This window comes from Oxyura jamaicensis, chromosome 1, assembly GCF_011077185.1.
Source record: "Oxyura jamaicensis isolate SHBP4307 breed ruddy duck chromosome 1, BPBGC_Ojam_1.0, whole genome shotgun sequence".
NCBI lineage: Eukaryota > Metazoa > Chordata > Aves > Anseriformes > Anatidae > Oxyura > Oxyura jamaicensis.
Genome location: NC_048893.1, coordinates 152801395 through 152819143, shown reverse-complemented (window position 1 = coordinate 152819143; position 17749 = coordinate 152801395). Strand labels below are relative to the sequence as shown.

Sequence of the window (17749 nt, the reverse complement as noted above, 5' to 3'; positions counted from 1 at the left end):
CTTCTTCTTCTTCTTCTTCTTCTTCTTCTTCTTCTTCTTCTTCTTCTCCTTTATTTATTTATTTATTTATTTATTTAAACACACGTATCATATTTGCTATTTCCAGTCCTCAGAAACAAAGGCTATTGTAAATAACAGATAACAGGATTGTAGTTGGTTCAACCATATTATCTTTGAAGTCTTTTAGATCTCTTAGGTAAATACCATTTTGTATTGGGAGTTTATTATTATGACTTAAAAGTATCTTTTTTTTTTCCACTGATTAGAAAACCAATTTTGATGCACAGCTGAGATGTAGGTATGTACAGATCAACATATCCTATTATTTTTAACACACATTCCGATATAATGTAAATGCAAAATATTGTTATATGCAAAGTACAGTTTCAAATGTGTAATTACATTGCTTTTTTCAAAACTGTTTAGAAAACATCTTTAACACAGTCTCACAATTTAATGAATGCAATTTAAACAGTAGATGATATTTCAGTACTAACATAATAATGGACTTTGTAGAGATTCGCATTTACCATTTACTGTAGTCAAAAAAATACTGCAATCCAGAAATAGACTACTTCAATATGCCCAGAGAAAGTGTGTTTGTGTAAAAGGGGTGAAATAGATTTTTTTTCCTTTATTTTTTAAGATGGTGCCTGATGTTGTAACTTCAGCTTATGATTATCTATTGATTTTTACAGTAATATTCTTCAATAATAATGTTTTATATTATATCAAGAGTAATGATCTATATTAAATAAACACATCATAAACATATCAAATAAGAAAAAGAACAACTAATATCTTATCATAAAGAAACAGGTTTAAACTGAATTCTGGATATAGCTCTATTTTTACTGTCCATGTAATAATCACTATCTGATATAAAGCAGTTGATTTATATAAAAGAGTGTTGTTGACACTTTAAGGACTGTGAGAATGAAAAACAAAAACAAAAACAAAAAGTGGCAGAAACCCTGCTGGTGAACAGTACAGTAGATCATTGTATTCAGACTGTCATCCTGATACTCAGGTGTTTTCTGCAATGGAAAGATTTATAACAACTCAATTCTATGACTTTTATTTAAATAGCCAAACAAGAACAAAGGAAACATATCAAAATCATATTTAGATGTTCCTTGGAGAAATATATGACTCTATAAAGCTTAACTAAGATCAGTTTGGTATAATTTGTAGTTGTTTAATGGCCTACCGATATTAGTATTTTTATTATTATATAAGCTTTATTACTGACAATATAAAAGGGATAAGAACTAAAACTTACACTTACTTTCTAGCCCTTTGCTCCTGTATGGGAATCAAGACACATGATGTAAACCTTACATTTCTGATGTGTAAACATCTCTTATGTGTTCTATAAGGTCTTTACCTATCAGTAACGTCAAAAGGGAAGAGGAATGGGGAAAAAAAAAAAAAAAATGTGGAATGGGTAGGAGGAATTGGTCAGCATTTTATTTGCATACAATAAGCAATAATATAGCCTTTACCATTAAATAAATTAACATTTCAAATGAGAAAGTCATGATGAGTTTTAACTCATTTAAACAGTAGATGACTGCTGTACAACCCCTCCCTTCAGTATGCTAATTGGTAAGATGCAATAGTCATGCTTGTTCTAGCATATAAATATTTGTGAATATGTGTGAAGAATAAGCTTCAGCTACAGAAGTTGAAAGTACCCCTAATACCTGATCATTACAACACCAGTTGGAGAAATGTGTATTTAAAACTTTAAGGTAAAAAACAAACAAACAAACAAACAAACAAACAAACATAAAAACAAGCCAATGTATTACAAAGGATGGGGGACACCTCTAATCACTTAACTTTTGGATTTAGGATAGAAATGGGCAATGAGTTTCATACAAGCAATCATCCTGTGCTAGCAATATGTTCTGGATGAAAAGGGCACTTATTTGTGGTTTATGAAATAAAATACTTTAACAGTATCCACCTAAAGGTTTTGGGTTGAAAAATTCAAGTAGGGAAGGAATGTCTTCTGGGACCCTTGAATATGCATTTATTCAGAGACAGGACTGAAGATGAGCAAGAATGTTGAATGAGTTAGAGGGTTTCAAGCTAGCATTTATTTTTTTCTAGTGTTTAAATTATAGAAGAGGAATCTTATATTATGGGACTATGTCATGGACTTCTTGGCTATGTCATGGACTTCGATTTTAACTTCAGTAAGATGATTATAATACATATGCATGCAGTAAGAAACTGTATTAAATTAGTGTGACAGACTTAATTCTATTTGACTTTGCAACTGTAACATTTAAATAAGGTTTCTAATGTATAATGTTATATACAGCAGTAGTTATTCAAGAGCAGGTAAAATATCTGACTGCAGACTCCAGAGAAGTGCTCGGTAGTAAAATGTTAATTTATGTGTGAAATATTTATTAAAGTTTGCAATGAATTATAGAATCACAGAATTATTTAGGTTGGAAAAGACCTCTAATATCATGTGGTCCAACCTTTAACCTAGCACAGGCAAGCTCATTGCATCCTGAAGTAAGCTCCATGTCCCTAGGCTCTACATCTACACATTTTTGAAGACCTCCAGGGATGGTGACTCAACTGCTTCCCTGGGTAGCCTGTTCCAGTACTTCTCAACCCCTTCAGTAATGATTTTTTTTTTTTTTTTTCCCTAATAACCAACATAAACTTTCCCAGGTGCAACTTGGGGCCAATTAAAATAAATTTCATAGGTAAGAATGCCATAATCTATGTAATATTGTAAATGTTGTTCTGTACCTGTCAAAAACGAAAAAGGAACATTGCTGGAAATTATAAGTGAATACTTAAACAAGATACAAATAAGCTACATAAAAAAAAAAAAAAAAAAGATATATAAAATAAGATACATCGACTTTGTAAAATACAAATTTTAAGCAGTGGATCAACACTGGACAACAATCAGCTGGAATAGTGGATTAAGCAAATGGATCAACAAGTTGCCAAAACGCATATAAGATCTTAGGCAAAGTCATAATTAATACTTTTTTTTTTTTTTTAAATTCAACATCCCACCATTTCAGCTTAATGTTAAAATAAATGAGAAAGCTATTGTACTGCCAATTATAATAATAAATCATTATGGTTCCTTCTGGGTGTAAGTTACCTGAATTTTTAGCATTTATAGAATTAATAATTTATATGATTAAGAGAAAAGCTTTAGGATGTAATAGAAGCTATAATCTTATTTCTCCTGCATGTAAACTTTTAAATCAAAATACATAACTCACATTACCTAAAGTGAAGATAAAATAAAATGGAATTTTAGGCTTAAGAAACTGTCGCTAAATATTTACAGCATATGGAGCCAGTCTTGAAAGAAATAATCCATTGGCAAGAGTGATGTGTCAGATTCTCTTAGTGTGTTCCTGAGAAGTTTGGAAATTTTCTACAAAAAAGAAAGCTAAGAAGTATTAATTCCTATATCAAGAATAACCTAAAAATGTCTTTGTTTATGTATGTTGCAACAACAGGCTTACTGTTCTATGCAAATATATTAGAAAACACAAGCTTCACTTGAAATTGTGAAAGTGTTGGCAAAAATTATATGGAGGCCTAGAACTCACTGTCATTTTTTCATTATTTCACTTGAATCGAAAAACAACTGTTTCCAAAATGAACTTTTTTTTTTTTTTTTTTTTTTTTTTTTTTTTTTACACTGTAGAATGATGTGGTGCATACTTGGCAAGTGTGGGTGCCCTTGGCAAGTGTATATTGTGTCTGAGATACTAGACTACTGGAATTCCATCCTTGTTCAATCCACAGACTCATTTTATTTTAAATTGGTCTCATCTTACTAATAAAAAGTAATTGTTTTAATAGGCTGAGCCTATCCATTACAAGTATAAAATTTATTACAGACTATTAAGTGGATTTAAATTATAATTAACTTTCAATGAATTTGATATTTAAGATAACTTTAAATTCAGATTACATTTTACAAATATCATGATTTGCCACCATTGATTTTAGTGGTAGGAAGCATCCTGTTTTCAAGTTTTTTTACTCCTTCATTTTGAGCTAGTATCACACTAGATTGTAGAACCCTATTTCATCCCATTGCTCAGTGAAACCCTTGGAGTTGCATCAGAACTGAATATGATGCAAATAATTTAATGGAAAAGGGCTTACGTGCTAACAAAGTCACAGGATCATAATAGCCATGTGACAGAGACATCATTATTTACAAATGAATGCTCAGCACTGCATGTTCATAAACACAAACTAAAGCGCAGTAAGCTGTAGTAAAGCACATTTGGTTAAAATGTTCTCCCTAGAGACTTCAGTCAGCTCTAATCTCTCCTGAAAATAAGTTCTTTTCCAAACAACATGACTGTCTGTGTGTACAAAATGTTTTCTGAAGTGATGATTGTGAAATGCAGGATGGTTCCTGTAATTGCCTCATTGTTCAACCTGTGTCACAGAATTATGCTAATCATACACCATAGACATGTCTGCATATCCAGTGCACAGCACTTCTTGGTACTTCATTCTTTCATTTGACATATGGCACTGAATATATTTCTGTGCTGGCACTGTTAGAGCCGTTAAGGTAACAGGCTAGCAATGTATTGCATAAAGGCCGAGTGCTGATTTATTTATTTATTTATTTATTTATTTATTTAGTATTCAAAATATTAATTTGGAATAAAACAATGATCGGAAGACACTGCTGAAATGATAATATCTTTGTTTGGGTTTAGGGCCAGAATGGTGATTTGGGGATGATGTCTTATATCAGTCTGTCCCTCTACTGACTTTGGTCTGTTTTTCTCAGAAAAGGAAGTTATATAGGTAATAGCTGGATGTGCTTCAAGAATTCTTAGTTACCATAACAGTATCCAGGGAATTAACTTGGGGGACTATAAATCTGAAAACCTTTAACTTCTGAGGTTGATGCTGGGTTGAGCTGACTCCAGATAGCCTTAGAATTTATCAGAACATAAGCATACCCTGTATCTGTTTATTCCCTCAGTCCTGAGAATTGGAGTGTGTCATGCTTGCTTTTTGTTCTCCTTCATATAATTCTCTACATCAAGTCACTGTAGAGTTCAGGCTATATACGCTACTGGAGAACAAAATGTAGTAAAGAAGGATATAGTGAAGTCCTACCGACAGTTTTGTTTCTCTCAGTCATTGAAGGAAATAGTCCACAATATTTGTAAGTGGCCTGTATTATTCATAGTACCTTCCTGGGAATGTTGTTCGGAAATTCTGGTCTTTCGTACTTAAGGAACTATGGCACCATCTGGATTTAATTCAAAGAACTGGTCACATTTGTTCAGGATAGACTTAGCTCAGATATAAGTGGGTAGAGCAGTACAACTATATGGCTGTGTCTAGGGCAGATCATATCTGAACAGCAGAGCAGCAAGTGCTTATAAACTATAAGGCCCCTACTCCCTTTTTTGACAGTAAGTAGTTTTTGACCCATTCTTGTCTTAAATTTCTGAGCAAGAGTAAAGTAGGATTCTTCTCCACTAACTTTATCAACTCATTTTTTGACTCTGAATCTATTTTAAGTTGAGGACTTAAAGTTAGTTGTTACATGCTCTGCTTTGGAACATATGTCTGTGTAACCTTTTGCTTCTGTTGGTCCACACAGATCCAAGTGCGGCTATGTTATTTAACACTTAGGAAATTGGAGGTTGAAATCCAATAGTATTATTAATAATTGTTCATGAAGAATAAATGCAAGTTAGGCAATGATGATAGAGGAAACATATCTTTTCATCAGTTATTTCACTAACTTAGTGATAATTATCCCTCAGCTGCACTTGAAATGTGTGCACTTGAAATATCAGCATTCCAGCTCACTTTAATATCTGATTTATCAGCTACCACTTTTTTTGACCGCAACCTAAAAATTCCTTACCAGATTTTTGTTTCCTTTCTGTTGCACCCCCTTCCCGTCCCTCCCCCCCCACCCCTTCCCAAAATGTTGCTACTGGGATTTCAAATCTTGTGTCTGGGTATCTGTTCTGGGTCCTATTTACTAATTCTTAGTTTGCAGTGATGTTTTAACTTTTGAAATAAAAATAAATAAAAATGAATATGAATCTTTTAATGTGTTAACTTATCAATCTTTTTGTGAGATTTGGATTAAGCAATATTTTATCATAAAAACTTTATAACATTTAGTGAATTAATTAGAAAAATTAACTTTATAAAGAGAAATTGAGTAGTACTGGCCAATGAAGTACCAGGAATTCAGTTTAGCTGCTTTCTTCTGAAGGATATCAATATATTAACATATGTTTAGACTTTAAAACTGGATTAGTTTAAACATATATACATATACAGAATGCCTGTTTAGCCTTGCAATCACTCAGAAAATGCAATTTCTGAGAAACCAGTTAATTTCTTGTAACTGTCTCACTTCTGTGTGCACTCTGTTTTCCTTTCCAAAACAATAAGAAAGCCAAGGCATCTTCCCCTCTTTAGTTGTTAATGGGTTTGTGGTTGTGGTCAACAGTAATCAATAAAACAAATGTGTTTAAGTCTCTTTTTTGCCCTTTGATGTCCAGGCTCTGTGGTATCCCTCACCTGAAATCAATGATACGTATCTCATTGACTGAATTTAAAAGGGAAAAGATCTAACTGCCTGTTAACAAAATGTAGCATATTCAAACAAGATGGGGGTGAATTAATTGGTTAAAGTGGCACTATCCAAACAAAACAAAACAAAACAAAACAAAAGCAACAACAACAACAAAAATCTTTATTTTTCTGTAAGATTTTTAAAAGAAAAATAAATATTGTCATAGTTCTATGTCTATATTTTAAATTTAAATTGTAACTATTTTTTCTATACTGCTAAATTAAGAAATAACATTTCTGAGGGAAAAATTATTTTACTGCTCTTACCCAGAATCCGATTTGAGCTTACTGAAGTTTGCTAAGTTGTTCACATTGCCTTTAATGGTCTCAGATCCATCAGACTTGTGGAGTTTTCAGAGATTAAAAATCTTGTACATACCACAAGGACTGTACAAGAGGAAGAAGGTAATACATTCAAAATATCAGTCTTGATTTCCATAATTTAAGACAGTCACATCTAAACAGTCTCTGTAAGCCATAGTACATCTAATTATTTTCAGTCAGGTGTGCATAAAATCAGAAGGCAATTACATGATTACTTAGCATCTTCATTGTTTGGCTAACCATTGAAGTTAGTCTTGCATGCATATTTCTTAGCTTCTTAGTTTTAAGATGAATTAATAAATATTTTTTACATGCATTGAAATATTCATGTTATTTTCATACTTGAAAAATAAAATGGTTACGTTTATTTTGAATGTCTTCCATTTTGTTTTGTATAAGAGTCAGTTTCTTTTAATTGAGTCTTAATATTTTGAAAAAGACTTAAAGGAGGACTAAGGAGAATCTCCACCCTTTACTGGATGTGGTGGGAAACTTAGTTACCAGAAATGAGGAAAAAGATGAGGTGCTTAATGTCTTCTTTGCCTCAGTCTATAGCAGCAAAACCAGTTGTTCTCTGGACGCCCAGTTGAGCTGGTTGAAGGGGATGAGCTGGTGGAAGGGGATTGGCCCCCACCCTGAGCTGGTGGCCCCCACCACCCTGAGCTGGTGGAAGGGGATTGGCCCCCACAATCCATGAGGAAATGTTTGGCGACCTGCTACAGCATTTGGATGTACGCAAGTCAATGGGGTGAATGGGATCCACCTGAGGGTATTGAGAGAACTGGTGGAAGAGCTGGAGAAGCGACTTTCCATCATTTATCAGCAGTCCTGGCTATCAGGGGAGGTCCCACTTGACTGGCGGCTAGCAAACGTGACACCCATCTACAAGAAGGGCCGGAGGGTAGACCCAGGGAACTATAGGCCTTTTAGTTTAACATCAGTTCCAGGGAAGCTCATGGAGCAGATTATCTTGAGCGTCATCATGCAGCACTTGCAGGGCAAGCAGGCAATCAGGCCCAGTCAACATGGGTTTATGAAGGGCAGGTCCTGCTTGACAAACCTGATCTCCTTCTATGACAAGGTGACACGCTTAGTGGATGAGGGAAAGCTGTAGATGTGGTCTACCTTGACTTCAGTAAGGCTTTTGACACTGTTCCCCACAGCATTTCCTCAGGAAAGTGGCTGCTCATGGCTTGGACTGGTGTACACTGTTGGGTGAAGAGCTGGCTGGATGGCCGGGCCCAGAGAGTTGTGGTGAATGGAGTCAAATCCAGTTGGAGGCCGGTCACAAGTGGAGTCCGCCAGGGCTCAGTACTGGGGCCAGTCCTCTTTAACATCTTCATCGATGATCTGGACGAGGGGATCGAGTGCGCCCTCAGCAAGTTTGCAGACAACACCAAGTTAGGTGCGTGTGTCGATCTGCTCGAGGGTAGGAAGGCTCTGCAGGAGGATCTGGATAGGCTGGACCAATGGGCTGAGGTCAACTGCATGAAGTTCAACAAGGCCAAGTGCCGGGTCCTGCACCTGGGGCACAACAACCCCAAACAAAGCTACAGGCTGGGAGATGTGTGGTTAGAAAGCTGCCTGGCAGAGAAGGACCTGGGAGTAGTGGTTGACAGTCGGCTGAATATGAGCCAGTAGTGTGCTTAGGCGGCCAAGAAGGCCAACAGCATCCTAGCTTGTATAAGAAACAGCATGGCCAGCAGGTCCAGGGAAGTGATTGTCCCCCTGTACTTGGCTCTGGTGACGCCGCACCTCGAGTACTGCATTCAGTTTTTGGGCCCCTCACAACAACGACATGGAAGTGCTTGAGCAAGTCCAGAGAAGGGCTACAAAGCTGATAAAGGGTCTGGAGAACAAGTCTTATGAGGAGCGGCTGAGGGAGCTGGGACTATTTAGCCTGGAGAAGAGGAGGCTCAGGGGTGACCTTATTGTACTCTACAGGTACCTGAAAGGAGGTTATAGCAAGGTGGCGGTTGGTCTATTCTCCCACATGCCTGGTGACAGGACGAGGGGGAATGGGCTAAAGTTGCACCAGGGGAGGTTTAGGTTGGATATTAGGAAGAAATTATTGACTGAAAGGGTTGTTAGTCACTGGAATAGGCTGCCCAGGGAAGTGGTTGAGTCACCATCCCTGGAGGTCTTTAAAAGACGTTTAGATGTAGAGCTTAGGGATATGGTTTAGTGGAGGACTTGTTAGCATTAGGTCAGAGGTTGGACTCGGTGATCTTGGAGGTCTCTTCCAACCTAGACAGTTCTGCGATTCTGTGATTCTGTAAAGATCTGAGTTCTTTTCAGATATTCCAATTATGACAGAGTGCTGTTAACAGGACTATTTTCACAGAATGTTTCTTATGCACGCTGTTTCTTATGCAAGCCAGGATGCTGCTGGCCTTCTTGGCTGCCTGAGCACACTACTGGCTCATATTCAGCTGACTGTCAACCACTACTCCCAGGTCCTTCTCTGCCAGGCAGCTTTCTAACCACACATCTCCCAGCCTGTAGCTTTGTTTGGGGTTGTTGTGCCCCAGGTGCAGGACCCGGCACTTGGCCTTGTTGAACTTCATACCGTTGGCCTCGGCCCACCAATCCAGCCTATCCAGATCCTCCTGCAGAGCCTTCCTACCCTCGAGCAGATCGATACACGCACCTAACTTGGTGTTGTCTGCAAACTTACTGAGGGCACACTCGATCCCCTCGTCCAGATCATCGATGAAGATATTAAAGAGGACTGGTCCCAGTACTGAGCCCTGGGGGACTCCACTAGTGACTGGCCTCCAACTGGATTTGACTCCATTCACCACAACTCTCTGGGCCCTGCCATCCAGCTAGCTCTTAACCCAACAAAGTGTACGCCAGTCCAAGCCATCAGCAGCAGACTATTTTGTTATATGTATTATTTTCACTGCCTTTTTGGGGGCCTGATAGCATTGGAAAAACTACTATGGGAACTTGACAAAAGAAGACAAGCTAGGGCTGAAGAAGTAAACTATAAAGAAAAATCAGAATATAGTTATACAGTGTCTAGTATATTAGTTATCTGCTTTATAAATCTAACATAAGTAAACATAGAGCCATCTTACTGTTTATTAAAATACGATATTCCTAAGAATAGACTTTAGTGATCTAGCTTCTGATCTGGACTCCTAATGAACACAATACTAACAAGATCGGAGTTTCAAACTATATTTCAATCTTTGCTTCACCTAGGATGCTAAAAAACACACAGTCAAATATAACATGGTAACCAGAGGAGTAGGTTTTACACAGAAGTTACCTCCCTTGCCTTTTGCCATTAATTATAATGATAAATAGTTGTAGATTCTTTTTGCTTTTTTAAATAAATATTTTAGTGAGATATTTATAAATATCTAGTAGAAATGTTTCTGTCAACATGCAATTTTGAAATGATTGAACTCTATTTAGAAATTCTGTTACACTTGCTAAATCACAGAATTAACTGTTATTAATTTCTATGCTCAAAGCACGCAATAGTAAACATTATGAATTACTCGGAATACAAACTAATGAAAACTATACTTTCGGTGGGATTTACATCCTATAACTTAAAATATCTAAAAATCAAAGCCTAGAAGCTGGTAACACAGCTTCTTTTAAAACAAAAGGTAGAAATAGGAAACAGCAAAGTATGTTCTGAGAGTGGTGGGACATCTGTCTTAAAGAGAGTTAGGTAAGTTAGGGAGAATGTGATAATATTGTCATCCACATATGATGATACATTTATTTATTTTTAAGCAAGGTTTGGTAATTTCAAGAGCAAAAAAGAAAATGTAGGCATGAAGAATTAGAGTCATTAACTAGATAAGGTTTGGAGGGTTTGTTGCCATGACATATTAGTCTTTACTTGTATTCTGTGACAAGTCTTTGTTTATTTATTTTAAGGCCACTTGCTAAGTGAAAGCCAGTTGCCTTAAAAAGAGCTTCAGACTAATGCTGAAAGGTGAATAGATAGGCTTTAGGTGATAGACTTTAGTTCCTGCCTGCAAAAAAGAAGGATTTTCTATTTCTCTGCTTAAATAAATAAATAAGCAGCTTGAGAAAGTTGACAATTAACAGGTTCTTAAAGAAATGATTAAGCAACTAAGTGATACAGAGTTAACAATGGGCTATGTTTAACATCCACCTTTGTTTCCATTGTGATTCTTGCTGTTGATTTTAAGGTACTAAGTAGTATAGCACATGGAAAGAATTCCATCTTCTTTAATCTGTCTTCATGCTAAAGAAATATAGCAGGCAGGCAGAAAAGAGATGAGGAGCTAGACAAAATAATCTGCAGATTGCAAAAAATCTGCAAAAATTGTAAGAATCAGTAATTACATAAAGTACCTTAAGTGGTTTTGAAATGAAACGGAGGCCAGACACTTGTATCTTTACTTATATGCCCTAATGGCCTGATATACTAGGAATGCTAAAAATACACTTAACAGAAAAAAAGAAAAAGCAAAAAAAAACAAAAACAGAAACAACTAACAAACAAACAACACCTCTTTTCCCATCATTTACTTTAAACGATGAAGGGATTTGTCCATATTATCATAAGTATAAAAGTACTTCACAGACCAGTGAAGAGGGAGGTTATCAGTTCATTTTTTCCTCTGCCTGTAGAATTTCAAAACCACCTATCTCACCAGTGAATAGATTTAGGGAAAGCCTTGTGGTCAGGTAGGGCTGAGAAGGATCTCTGCCTATAATGTGTGAAGTGCCTTAGTATTTCATAAATAATAGTGATATAAAATGACTGAGTGAGCAAAACAGAGCATCTTCCTGTTTCCTAATGTTTGTACCTAGAAAAGTGCAATGTATTGGAGTTGTTTCTTGTCCCTGTTCTAGTGTCATTTGTTTTAGGTGAAAGATTCCTTTGACAATATAATGACTCCTCCTGTCCCTGTTCTAGTGTCATTTGTTTTAGGTGAAAGATTCCTTTGACAATATAATGACTCCTCCAATTGCATAAACTGATATTCTGAAATTTATTCAAAACACATAGCTGCTAATTAAATGGTGGCATCAATATCTACCTCCAAATAAGATATGGAATGTCCATTTGAATTGGAAAATAAAGTTTTGAGGGGGAAGTAATGTATTAATCAAAGTTTGTGTTTAGCTCAGTATTGTTACTGGTCCAAATAGCGTAAGCAGTCCAAATAGCAGTTATGTCTAAAATACCAGTTAAGAAATGAAGCAAATAACATCATGAGCAACATCCTCTGTCCAACACTAAAACCAAGCATTATCCTAGTTCTTGGCCTTTTGAGTTCCATCTGTGTATGTAATTCTTCTTGATGTGTTTCTTAGTTAAGTTATTTAAACAGCTTAAAAAAATCTTTAAATGTTTCAGGTCTAGAAGGTGTTATTGTGGGTTCTCATGGCAAATCAGCAACTTATAACTCCTTTTACATTTGCAGACAGTGGTTCTGACTTATGTGAATGTAGCTCCAGGCTATGCTCATGGATATATAAAACCAACCAACCAACCAAACAAAACAGAACAAAACAACAACAACAAAAAGCAATATATTTAAACTGCACAATTTGATGCATTTTTCAAACAGAAAAATACTGTGCATGGTAAGCATGGAAAGCATTGAAGAGCTTGTAGATGGATAGGTATAAAGGTCTCTAGGGCCTTTAGCTACCAAGCCCAGGCTAATTCCAGGTCCTGGAGTGAGTTGTAGTCAGTCCACTGTAGAGAGTCTAACAATGAGTAGGATGCAAGCAGTCTGTACCAAATGAACTGCAAAAAAAGGAGATCTTCCTGTGGATATTGCAAAGAAAATACAGATGGAGCCAAAGAATCTAAAAATCAGTGCAAAACAGGACTATTTATTTAAGCAAAACAGGTTTAAGAAAGATTTCCTGAAGTTCTGCTAAGATAATACTTCAGTGATTTCAGACTGCCTTTAATGATCCTGACAAGAAGAGCAGGGATTTACTTCTCTCACGTTACACAGTGGACTTGCCTGAAGAGAATTTACAAGACTTGTAAATGTAAGTACTATTCTTTATTAGTAAATGAGTTGAAGAGCTGGACTTGTTTTTTATTCAGTCTTAACAAGAAGTTGTGAAAGATGTGTCACTCACACATGTTGGAAAACATTCACTCCTTGACACCTTAGCTTTTTCTTCCAAAATTTCTTAAGTAGAACACTGAGGTGTGGACTGTGTGGGGGGGAGGGGGGGAGGGGAGCAGTAATAGACTGTGCTGTGAGAAACAAAGTTGTGTTTTTGCAATAGAAGGTGTTTTTGCAGTGGAAAATTCCACTAACCTTGCATATTCAAAAGTGATTGTGTAGCATAGCAGTGGGGAGTATGTTAAGCAGATAAGGGAAAGGTCTCACTGTCCCAAAATAAAGAGGATAGCTAAAAAAAAACATGATGAGCAGTACAAAATCAGTAAAAACAAAAATCATGAGCCCTCTAGTCATGAGAGAAGGAAAAAAAGGAAAAGGAGAAATTAACAGTTGGTCAAATTAAGTTGTACATACAGAAGTGCATTGAGAAGGTTGTGAACCTGTAGTACTCAGACAATGAGGAAACGGGGGAAATAAGGTGTCAGGTAATAGGGAATATGAAGTTACGATAAACTTTTACTGTGTGCTCCTGCTAGCAGGACGCCTGCCATTGCAATTGTGAATAAAATAGCTTCACAGAAGGTCGTGTCTGAATAAAATTGTTGAGATTTTTCTCACAGTGCCACAACTTTATATAGTGTTCAGTAGACATGTTTATTTTGCTAGCCATTTTCACAGCCATGAAACGTTGTGAAGGTAGTATCTACATTTCATCTAAAAAAAATAAAAAATGAAATCCATATACACAGTATGAGCAAGCCTTGTTCAAAGAAGGCAAATCCTCTCATAAATGAAATAGAGATTTAGTACATACTTTTATGAGACTAAAGGTCTGTGAGATCTATGTGAGTGGGAGTTGGAAAAAAAACAAACACACAAAACAAGCAAGTTCAACATTCTTCTAAATGTGGCTTTAGAAGAATCCTGAAGAGAGGGAAAATAGAACCTTCTTTTTCCTCCACTGATTTAGCTGATGAGAACCCCTGGTTGTTGAGTCAGCATACCTTTACTTCTCTTGAGTTAATAGTCATTCTTAATCTTTTTTAAGAGCTTTAGTTCCCGTATTTTATCTCTCAAAAACTGGAACTACAGCAGTATGTAACTGCTACAAGAGAGCGTAGAATTTCTGTGGAAATTGTGATTTTCATATCATTTCCCAAAGGAAGAAGACAAACAAACAAACGAACAAACAAAAAACCTCCCTTGTCAAAGGCTCCAACACATTTAATCGGTTCTACTGCATTCCTCTAGGGTAATGTTTGGAACAATAGCTATGCATACAGCGAGTATGCATAGAGGTATACATAAGGTATACCTCTATATTTTGAGTATTCAGTTCTGCCCACCTTGTTGTCTACACCCCTTTTTGTTCTAGCCAAACTCTAAGTTAGTTAGCTGCTTAATTATGATCAGGAAGGTTTTTACCTGCATGCTCAACCTTCATTCCCTGTTCTTGCTTCACATGGTTCTGGACAGGGAATTCATATAATGGGTGCAGTACTAGCTCTTTAGCAAGGAAATCAGGTCTGGCCTTTTACAGAGCTGTCTTAAAATTTTGTGTTTCTAGCAGCAAATAGATAAACTACATGTTTGTCATGTTATACACTATTACTTTATGAAAGCAAATAGGAAAAAGATGGAAACAGAAGCCAATAACACCTTTCCTTCCTAAAAGGAAGTAAAAAAGCTCAGTGTGACTATCACCAAACATTTTCTTACCCCCTATCTTGACAGACAGCTAAAACACTTTCCTGCCTGAGAGATCAGCATAAAATGTTGCTGCGTTTGAATAGATGATTCATGATTTTAACATGACAAAAGGATGTACCTGACTTAGTCTAACATTTTTATAATGTAATGCAAGACAGAAATAAATGACAGGTTGGTTACTAAATACCTTTAAAACATGAGTGTTTTATTTGATGGAAATCTTATTTTATTGTTATTTTTCTTTGTTCTGAATGATGATTATTCATGTGAATATATGCACCCATATAAATGATCGTATATGCATAAAAACAGCAGTGCATTTCAGAACATACACATGTATAATTCTTGTCCAAGAAGACATATATATAAGCCTTGTTAAATTGGCAAAGATTGTATTGCCATCTGTTAAGTATTTATAGACTGTATCCCATATAATTTTTTTCTTCTTTTTCATGAGATTGATGTAACAGACCCATGGTTGCCTCAGATAACCAATTTTTGTTTTAAAATACTGAGGAGAGCATTAGCTTGTTTAAATTCCCTAGACCCTACACTGTAGCCCGAAATTTGTTAAAGAATCTTAATCATTCATCCAAACTGCAACTTGATCCATTATTTCAGTGTTCTTTCCTACAAGTTACTCTGATTAGTTTGCATGTATATTCTGACTTATCTACTACAACTTTTTCAATTTAGGCTGTGGTGAAATTCAGTGTTCATATTTTATCATTTAAAAATAAACTGTGTTTTAAATATTTAACACCTGTCATTTAAAATAATTTTATTTAGTGATCTGATAGGAGGTATTTTTTTATCACTAACAGCAGAATATTTCACCTCTCTTTGTTACAAATATTAGAAATATGTTAGAAATATTCTTATAGTCGTTTGGTATGCTTCATTATGATTTATTGATGAATTTGCCATCTGCATCAACTTTAAGTCATATGTCAGTGCTAGAATATATATATATATATGTTCCAGATGAAGTGTAGTACTTATTAGCCTTAATATCTGCCTTAGAAGTTTCATGAGTATGTTTAGATTCTTTTATCAATTATTTGTATTTCCTCATTGTCAAAGAGTACTCATGGCTGTCCGCTTCTCCATTTTTCCATTGGTGATATATGTTGTTGGCAGTTCCTTGTCATTAAGTTAAAACTGGAAAAGCATTGTATAGTGTATTTTTCTGGTCATGTTTTCCTACAGAAGTCTCGGAGAGCAAATATCTGTTTTGATCTCACTCTGATTTTAATAATTCTTACCAGGCTTTCACAAAAGCGAAATATTGGAATGTATGGGTGTGCTGAAGGACTTGAAGAATAGTTGGAAGTAGGATCAATGTGGAAAACTGTGGCTTTAAACAGCACTGTAGCAGTTCATCTTCTCCTGCCTACTAAGATATAACTATTCCACATTTCTATAATTTCTTATCAATTGTGATCTTTTTTTTTTTTTTTTTAATAGAAAAAGGCAAAATAAAATCAAACCAAAATTAGTCATGAACCAATATTAAGTTCTACTTCCGATATAGACTAATGAGTACATTCCCAACTAATTTCCATACTAATAGTCCATATACGTTATACTTATTTTAGATAGCACTTGACTCTTGAAGAAGTTCCACTGAAACAGAAAGACAAGAATATGAATCAGATTGCTACTCATTTGTGATCACACATACTACAATCTTGATTTCTGTTTTGATTTGCTTATTTGAATTAAAGCAATCAGTTTAAAATACAGTTTTGTGAAACTTGTCAAACTACTGAAAGGACTTTTGGGGACTGAAATGTAATGTAATGTCATGAGGTTATTCTGTAGAATACTGGCTCTTGTTCAACTTGGTGTCCATCAGGACCCCCAGGTCCTTTTCTGCTAACCTGTTTTCCAGCCAGGTGGCCCTCAGCATGCCCTGGAACCGGAGGCTAGTCCTCTCCAGATACAGGACTTTGCACTTCCCCTTATTGAACACCTGAAGTTTTTTTTTTTTGTTATTGTTGTTGTTTGTTTGTTTGTTTGTTTGTTTGTTTTGTCAGCCTATTTCCTACACCCCACTACTCAGCACTGGTGAAGCCACATCTGGAGTATTTTGAGTATTTTGTCCAGTTTTTTTCTTCCCAGTACAAAAGAGACATAGACATACTGGAGAGAGTCCAATGAAGGAAAACTAAAATGATGAAGGGAGTGGAAGATCTCCACTATGATGAAAGGCTGACAGAGCTGGGACTATTCAGCCTGGAGAAGAGAAGGCTTTATTTTCTAAAAGTTCTATTTATTACAGATTACCACATATTGCCAACAGTGAGCATACTATGATTAATAAGGTGGGTATATATAGAGATATTGAGATATTGAGATATTGAGATATTAATTAATTGTAGCAGGAATTAGAAGTAGTAGAAAAGCAATTAGAGGTAGTGAAAATCAGTAATAGAACAACAAATATAGGTGGGTATTATAGGTTCAACAAATTTATCAATACTAGAGCAATGAATACACTTAGCAAGCACTGCACACATCAATAGTATAAAAATGATACTTTATAACAATGATACTTAGGACAATCAGGTGATCAAGCACAGTCAGAATGGGTTTATCAAAGGCAGGTCATGCTTGACAAACCTGGTCTCCTTCTATAACAACATGGCACGCCCAGTGGATGAGGGAAAGGCTGTGGATATGGTCTACCTAGACCTCAGTAAAGCCTTTGACGCTGTTTGCCACAGCATTCTCCTGAAGAAGCTAGCGGCTCAAGAACTGGAAGTGTATAAGCTTCATTGGATTGAAAACTGTCTGGGTGGCTGTACTGCATTTATGTGGCAAAGTTTTGGTAGCAGGGGGCTGCAGGGGTCCACTCTGAGAGAAATGTCCAGAAGCTTCTCCATGTTAGAGAAGAGTCATTTTCATCTGGCTCCAAGGGCACCCACCACTGTCCAGCGCTGAGCCAATGAGTGATGTTGGTTGTGTCTCTAGGAGGGCAG

The 17749-nt window shown here is 36.1% G+C and overlaps 1 protein-coding gene and 1 long non-coding RNA gene across 8 annotated transcripts in view; both read left to right on the top strand.

Moving 5' to 3' along the window:
• Positions 1–17749, top strand: part of GPC5 (glypican 5) — a 783354-nt gene that overhangs the window by 303885 nt on the left and 461720 nt on the right. The gene's annotated exons all lie outside the window — the stretch shown is intronic.
• On the top strand, positions 11472–13787 carry LOC118162978. Its single transcript, XR_004748755.1, has 2 exons — positions 11472–11531; positions 12240–13787. It is a non-coding gene; the product is annotated as an uncharacterized LOC118162978 (long non-coding RNA).